The following is an 8,785-nucleotide window of genomic DNA, read 5'->3' on the forward strand; positions in this document are numbered from 1 at the left end:
TAAGCTCCTTGAGGGCAGATACTGTCTCTCCCTTTTATGTGTGTATGCCCAATACTGACACATAGTAAGCACTTAATAAATAATTTAAAAAAAGGTAAGTCCCATGGAGATATGGGCAATGACACAACTATATTTGTGCTTGGATTGGTCACCGTGTCTTGGTGCTACTGCCCTTCCCAAACTGCATTCACCTCAGGTGCAAAAATTCCTAAGTGTGACTATGGTTCTCTTCTGCTTCTACCATCTATAGTCTGTGCCTAGTAAATTGTAGGCCCTAAATAAGGTGTACACCCATAACTGAGGGACATAGCCAGAAAGTGTCAGCCTTGGAACACTAATAATAACCGACTGAATGGAGGTCATTCGTCAGCAACAGAAGGAACCTTCATTTAGAGATAATTTTTAAATATGGCATTAAAGAAGACCAGAGGCTTTCTGAATCCCAGGAAGGGGCCTAGAGGGCTTCCATATAAAGGAAGACATTAATATAAAATGTTACTAATAGAAAAATAGAATGTAAACTTGGAATGTATTACTCTTCTCTATGGAGTGCCATTTCTCACCTTAATTTAGTCCTGGAACACTTTCGGGTGGGTTTCAATCTGGAGAATAAAACTGATGCAGAGGTGAGGGGTGGGGGGACTTGATAGCTGCCTTTAGGAATCCCACTTGCTCCCCTTGGACCCACAGGGCAAAACTAGTAAAAATGAATCGATAAAGGCTGATAGCTCTAGTGCTGAAAAGGAGGTTCAGAGGCAAGCTAGTTCTACTTTTTCATTTCACAAATGAGGAAATTGAGGATCAGGGAAATTAAATGACTTGCCTAAGGTCACGCAGGTATTGTCAGAAGCAGAGTGTGAGTCCATATTACAAAGAAAGTATTTGCACTTAAGGAAACATCCGTAGCATTACAGCTTTCCAAATGTAGAATTGGCTGCCTAACTGTGAAGGGTAATTCTCTCCCTTCCTGTCCCTCTCCCCCTCCCTCCTTCCTTCCCTCTCTTTTTCTCTGTGTCTCTCTCTCTGTGTCTGTCTGTGTTTCTCTCTCTGTCTCTGTCCCTCCCCCTCCTTTCCACTTCCTCCCCTTCACCCTCCCCTTGACACTCCTCCTTCCCCTCTCCCTTTTATTTGGTGACTTGCTCCAGGTCATTACATTTCTAAATATATGATCCTTTGATTCTATGATCTTATGACTTCTAACAGCCAGAACAATGGTTCAAAGAATGTTCTAGTCAGCCACTCACCGCACCTTATAAAGTCATCCAGTCCTACCCCCAAATTTTACTGACAAGGATATAGGAGCCCTGAGACATGAAATAACTTGTCCAGAATTATACAATCAGACTGTCAATAAACATTTATTAAAGTGCCTACGATGTGCCAGGCACTGTGCTAAGCCCTGGGGATACAAGGAAAGATAAAAGATAGTCCCTGCCCTCAAAGAGCTCACAATCTAATGGTGAAGACAACATGGAAACAATTCTGCCCAAATAAGATATATATATATATGATAAATTGGAAATAATCAACAGAGGGAAGGCACTGGAATCAAAGGGGATCAGGAAAGGCTTGCTGTAGAAGGTGGGATTTAAGCAGGGACTTGAAAGAAGCTAAATCTGAGATTCAAACCCACATCCTCTGACTCTGCATGTAGAAGTCTCTTTTCCACTGCACTTCTCTGCCTATGCAGAAGGGATGCCTTCTTTCTTTCATCAATGGATGCAAAACGCAGAAGCCCTTTAGGTCTTTTCCTCCTGCTTCTCCATTGAGATTGGCAGCTCCTGTAAGACAGGGTTCGTGTCTTATTTTTACTCCGCTGTTCTTCATAGCGATCAGGATTATACTGTAGACTTGGGGAACGTCCATTAAATAGTTACTGAAGTGAAACATGAGCTCTTGCATACATCAGGACTGATGATGCTGAACACCTGAGCAGCTTGCAGATCAGGGCTTGACAAATCCCTGTTACCAGCTCATCATGGGGCTTGGCAATTTCAATTTAGTGCCTGGTTGCTGAAGAGCAATCTTTCTTCAGTCTTTTAGAGGGTGCTTTGTTCTGCTTGTTTGTAAGCAGCCTGCATTTGCTTTTATGACAACTTGAAAGGAAGCCTGAAGCACTAGACTGTGCTCCTTGGAGTGGTCTTAAGTTTGAAACTGTCTGGAGTCTCATGAGCTTCTTGGTTATTACTGCCCCTGTGCCAGCTTTATCTTCGCTTCCACTCCTTACTTCAGGTGAGGAACTGCTGGTCACCAATGCTTCCAATTCCTTTGTATGTGTATGGCCATTTAGGGGAAGAATTCTTAACAAAAGGAGAGATGGAGGAAATTACAAAAGATACATTAGATGATTTTGATGATGAGAATTGAAAAGCTTTTTTTTGGGGGGGGGCTAGGCAATGGGGTTAAGTGACTTACCCAGGGTCACACAGCTAGTAAGTGTCTGAGGCGGAATTTGAACTCAGGTCCTCCTGACTCTAGGGCTACTGCTCTATCCACTTTGCCACCTAGCTGCCTCTATTGACAAGCTTTTGCACACATACAAAAAAATCAGTGCAACTAGGATAAGAAGAGAAAGAGTAGACTAGGAAAATATCTGTGTCAAATATTTCTGATATGGGTCTGATATTTAATTATAAACAGATCCATCAGGGAGGGCAAAACCAAGATGGCATAGTTGAGATAGCAATTTTGCCAAGCTCTTTCAACCCATCCTTCTAAACAACTTTAAAAAGCCTATCAAATCAAATTCTGACCAGAACAACCAGCAAAAAGTCACAGTGATTCATTTTTCTAGTCTAGGCAGCTTAAAAGGACAGAAAGATCTGTGGTCACTGAGGTGGGAGCTGGCCCAGAACAAAGACTAGCAGAAGAAGCTCCACCTATGGGCTTTGGAGGCAGTGGTGGCAACAGCAATAGCTATGGCAGCACCAGGAACATCCAATACCCAGGTTAAGTAATGAGACTGAACACCTGGTCAGAAAGGGATTCCAGGTCAACCCATGTGCTGGCACTCAGTACAGGATTGGCCACCATTTAGCAGCTCCATAGCTTAGTACCCAGTTCTAGGTCACAGTTCCAGGGCAGAGAGGAGTGGTTGTAGTCATGTTGGAGCAAGGTCCCTGCTCAGATAAGGACAACACCAGGAGACAGTGACCAGACCAAACTGCACATCATAACACTTTAGAAGTATCAAAAACTTAAGTCCCTGGGGGCAGCTAAGTGGCACAGTGGATAGAGCTCCAGCCTTGGAGTCAGGAGGACCCAAGTTCAAATCTGACTTCAGACACTTGATACTTACTAGCTGTATGACCCTGGGCAAGTCACTTAACCCCCATTGCCTCACAAAAACAAACAAAGAAACTCAACACAAAACAAACAAAAAAACCTTATGGCCCTCAGACCTAGCTGCAAAAACAACAGAACGTGAAGTTCAGGCCAGTCACACACACACCAACCACCCCATCCTTCCTGAGTCAGGTTTATGGTCAAGTTCTTTTGTTCTTGTTGTTCTTTGCTCATTTTCCAGACTATTTCTTAACTTTATGTTAGAGAGAAGAAGAGCTCAACTCTAACATATACATTGGAAAAATGCGCAAACACCACCACCAACAACAAAAGAACCTGGCTACAAAAATCTATTATGGTGACAGGAAAGCTCAAGACATAAACTCAGAAGAAGAAAATGACATGAAAACATCTATAATCAAAACCTCAAAGACAAATGCAGATTGGACACAGACCCAACAAGAATTCCTGGAAGGGCAGGAATAAAAAAGAGAAAAATAAAAGACTAATAATAAAATAAGAACAATAGGAAAAAAAGGGGAAAGAAATTAGAGCAATGCAAGAAATTTATGAAAAGAGAATTAACAACTTGGTAGAAGAGACAGAAAAAACATTGAAGAAAATAACTCCTTAAAAATAAGAATTGTCCAAATGGTTTTAAAAAATGGTATACAACCTCACTGAAGAATATAACTCCTTAAAAATTAGAATTGATCAAGTAGAAGCCAATGACTCCATGAGACATCAAGAGACAACAATAGAAATATAAACTCAAGAGCCATTACCCAATATATAAGTGATCAAGGGATATGAACAAATAGTTTTCAGAGGAATTGTAAATTGTTATTAATAATATGAGAGAATGCTCTAAATCATTAATAATACAGGAAATAAAAATGAAAACAACTCAGGTTTCACCTCATACCCAGCAAATTTGTCAAGATGGCAATAGATGGGAATAGTCAAATGCTGGAGGGGTTGTGGTGGTGTTGTGTGTTGTGTGTTGGTGGGGCTATGAATTGGTCCAACAGTGGAAAGTAATTTGGAATTATGCAAGTAAGTAAATAAAATATCCATATCCTTTAACCTAGAGATTGCACTACTATGCTTGTATCTCAGGAATATCAACAACAACAAAATACCCTATATATAGCAAATATTTCTAGCAGTACTTTTTGTAGTAACAAAGAACTGAAAATAGATTTGACAATGGATAAATAAATTGTGCTAGATGAATACAATGAGATAGGCATGGCCCATGAATAAAATACCCTGACCACCTTCTGTCTATTCACCTTATTCCTGGAGCCTTTCTAGAGGTTCTATTGAGATCATTCTGTATACCAACATGGTATAGTAGAAAGAACACTGGGTTTGTGATCATGTGATCATGGTATCATATATCTAGAGTTGAATGGGGTCTTAGGGGTCATTTATCCCAACACTCTCATTTTGAAGAAACAATGAAACTGACACAGGAAAAAAAGTGAAGTGACTTTTCCAAGATTGGATACACGGGTAGCTTATTACTTGTAGGTAGCAGATCCAAGATTCAAATCCAGGTCCTCCAGATCTAGCTCTCTTGGGTAATTGTTACACCATATGACCTAAATCTCAACTTTATTTCTATCTGGGTGACCTTGGGCAAGTCCCTTCACATCTCTGGGCATTGTAACATTTTTCTGTTTTGTCTGAGTTTATGCATTTGTAAAATGAAGGGATTTGATTAGATGATCTCTAATGTCCCTTCCAAGTTCCTTCCCATGTCCCTGGGACACCCAATTTTGGTTCTTGACTTGAGACTCAGAAACAATACTCAATGGTGACAGGTTATTTTTGTTTTCTTCCTTTTTTTCTTAAAAAATGGAAAATACTTGTCTCCTAAGTTTAGGAGAAGCTAATGACTCCACAAGACATCAAGACACAATAATGGAAATATAAGCCCAAGAGCCATTACCCAATATATAAGGGATCAAGGGATATGAACAAACAGTTTTTGAAAGGAGAATTGAAGTTGGAGTACTGGTTACTAGATCCAAAACAACTTTGATGACCAACTGTAAATAGTTTGCTTTCCATTTTAATCTATTCTTGTGCTGAATGACCAGTTTGGTATATTTTGGGAAAAATAAAAAAAATATCTTGCTTCTCCTTTCCTCCCCTTCCCCCTTCTTCTCTCCTCTCTTTTCTCCTCTCCACCTCTGTGTCTCTTTATCTCTCTCTGTTCCTCTGTCTCTTTCCTCCCAATTCCTTTGTCTCTTATCTTTCTCCCTTTTCCCATAATTAGCTCCTTCCCCCCCTAATCAGACCACACAGCCAGAAGCTTTCTCTCTTCTTCCTTCCTCCCTGGGGCTGGTAATTACTGCTGAGCAGACTGTGGCTGAGCCTGAGCGATGACACCCAGTGTACCCTACTTATCACCAGCAGCTGCAGGAAATTGGGAAAGCAGAAAGTTACCTAAGTGTGGGAGGGAGTCTTGGCACAGGCTCAACCCATCTCAGGGATGGAGAAAAGAGAAAAGGAAACATCAGCTCAGCCAGCTCCAGCTAGGAAGGCCAGCTCTGGGAAAAGACCTTTAATGCTTGATCTCCAGGCAAAACCTTCACTTACACATAGCTGGAGCTTAGGTAGGTATGGAGGTGGGGAAGCAGGGAATGTCATTGTCCTTCAAGTCCCATGCAAACAAAACAAAACAAACTTATAAGGCAAATTGTATATGTAGATAAACTATAATGTGTGTTTGAATACTTATACGAACTAGTTAACCAAAAACAAATTGTAACGATTTCTAAACAATGCCCTATAACAACTATAGTTTTCCCACCATAACTCTGTCAGGTATGTAATATACATACATGGCTCCTTTTTTATAGATGATGAAATTGAATTTCAAAATGATCTTTGGTCACATGATTAGTGACCATGTTATTGGCATCATTATATAAAATAATGATTTATTTAATTTGTTAATGTATAATAAATTGTTAGCCTTGTTACATTGCTAACCTACCTCCTTTTCTGGTCATACATGTATCTGTTGAGGTCTTTCATGGCATTCATGTCCTTGTCATTGATTCGATGTCTTATCACACTCTCCATGTGGCTTTCCATTGCCCTTTGGGCTACTCAAGATTTTAAATATTTGGAGATCATGTGTAGCAGCCCTGTAACATCACTGGAAGAATATCATTGATTAAATGACAGATGTTTACACGATCAAGCTGCTGGGGATCACTGAAAATGTCACACAATTTTCCAAGAATGACTCAGTCCAATCCCTTCCTAATCAATTCTGGGTTCAGTTCACTATCTTATCTGTAGTGCCTGGCCAAGATGTGTATGCTGATGGATTTACTTACTAGACTTCCCATTCAATTGTATTTTGTAATCTGAGTAATATGTTTTCATTCACTTTTTTCCTCCCAGAGTGGGAAAGGATAGAATGATCTCATTTAAGTGATTATGAGTTTCGCTGAGGAGGCTAATTGGAGTATGTCCTGGGGTTCAATGCAATTAGCACAATGCCATCTGAGAAGAGGAACATTTGAAGAAACTCACAATTAATAGGAAGCTCTTCCTCTATTTGAACTGCATTTAGAGATATGCTACATGGCACTGATGAACTCTGTTTTATGTCTCCCTTGTTGATCCCAAACAATTCCTTGCTGTCAAAGCACATCTATTTTAACACAATATTCTCCTGGTGTGATGCTAAGTAGCTTCAAATGACCCAGAAAAATTTTTTTAAAGATGGATAGAAATATGGAATTTGAAAGATTTATTTTTTGTTTTTTTACTTTTCTTAGGCAATTGGGGTTAAGTGACTTGCCCAGGGTCACGCAACTAGTAAGTGTCAAGTGTTTGGTCTGAGGCTGGATTTGAGCTCAGGTCCTCCTAACTTCGGGGCTGGTGCTCTATACACTGTGCCACTAGCTGCCCCTGGAAAGATTTATTGTCAGTAAAAATAAACCCAGTATTTTACCAATCAGAACCCACAGGAAGGTATATAAAAAGATATCTTCAAGGAAGACAGTCATTTAGGAATGGTGTGGGATAACAGATGCAAAGCTCAAAGAGTTCCACTTGTATGCATGAAATAATAAAAGATTCAGAGGCAGGGTTCAGTAACATTGGGAAGATACTGAGTATTTATGGAAGGACCTGAAGAATTGCACAGGATGAGAAGATATAGATTGGGTCATGATCTGCACTGATGGAAAAATTAGCTTTGTTGATAACATAATGGCTCCATCTAAGCATTGCAGTTGGTGTACATAGCGGCTGATTAAAAAATGGTATCTTCTTTGTTGTACGTTTTATGGAAGCTTATATAATTTTAATGTATGTAAAGGAAAGATCTTATTTTCAGAGAATCTGTATAGCTTACTTTGGCCAATTCTAGCTACTCTTAACAACTTCTGTTTCCTTACATAGCATATTGGTTACTGAGATGGTTAAGTCCAAATATTGTATTTCTAATATCACAACATAAGAGATTTGACCACTATAGAAACATCAAGACATCTGTGTCACTTCAGATGTATTTGTTGTCTAACTTCCAGTTTCTGTTAACACTCTCAGAATGATCTAGCTTATTTGGATTTCGTTCTAAGCTCTTTGCAGTTTTCTTTTCCCTTTCACTGTTTTTTTTTTTACTGTTTGGTAAGGAAATATTTTTCATAGTAAAAGTGAGAGATAATAGATGAACAGTGCTTCATTGCTACCCCAGAAATATTAAAAGATCCAGAGGGAAGCTTCCAGCACGTTGGGCAGATTCTCTCTGGAAGATTCACAGAAAGCTAGAATTACATAGGGTGGAAAGCCACAGGTAAGCTTTGGTTACAGGATGAGGGAGTACCTACAATAAAGAGATCCTTCTAATTATATATTTTAATTTTATTATTTTATTTTTTAAAATATTAAGTATTCATTTCTTCTCCTACCCACTTCTCTCCACCTACTGAGAGAAAGAAAGAAGAAAGAAAAGGAAAAAGGAGGAGGAAGGAAGGAAAGGAAGAAGAAAAAGAAAGGAAGAAAAAAAAGAAAGACACAACTCTTTTGTCACATTAGTACAATCAAGGAAACAAATCCCCACATGGATCTCGTCTAAAAAATAAATTTCTTATCTACATATTAGTCTATTATCTCTCTGTCATCAGGTGAAGCATATTCTACTCTATCATTCATGTGGAATCATGATCACTCATTTAGTTGGTCTAATTATTTAAGTATAAGAGTAAAGTATATTATAAATGAAAAACCCTTCTCCTGAGTACACAAAAAAGAACAATTTTGTTACTAATTTCTTAAGTTTAAAATGTACTTAAAAGAAACTACATTTACAGTTTCACAAGCCTTCATAAGCCCTTTTTTATACCCTTACTAAATTGAAAGGTTCATTTTTGTTAGCACTCAAGTTCATAATAATAATTTAAATTAAAATGTGTATACTTTCCTGATGTCTTGCAAATCTAATGAAAATTATTTTAAACTAAAAATT

General features: G+C 38.8%; 1 long non-coding RNA gene across 1 annotated transcript; it reads right to left on the bottom strand.

The window, feature by feature from the left end:
• Window positions 1-1,342: 1,342 nt before the first annotated feature.
• LOC110194656 (uncharacterized) lies at window positions 1,343-8,148 on the bottom strand. Its single transcript, XR_002320760.2, has 2 exons — window positions 6,296-8,148; window positions 1,343-2,300 (listed from the first exon to the last, which is right to left on the bottom strand). It is a non-coding gene; the product is annotated as an uncharacterized LOC110194656 (long non-coding RNA).
• Window positions 8,149-8,785: the final 637 nt, after the last annotated feature.

Source organism: Phascolarctos cinereus, unplaced genomic scaffold (genome assembly GCF_003287225.1).
Source record: "Phascolarctos cinereus isolate Bilbo 61053 unplaced genomic scaffold, phaCin_HiC Scaffold_726;HRSCAF=1367, whole genome shotgun sequence".
NCBI classification, from domain to species: Eukaryota; Metazoa; Chordata; class Mammalia; order Diprotodontia; family Phascolarctidae; genus Phascolarctos; species Phascolarctos cinereus.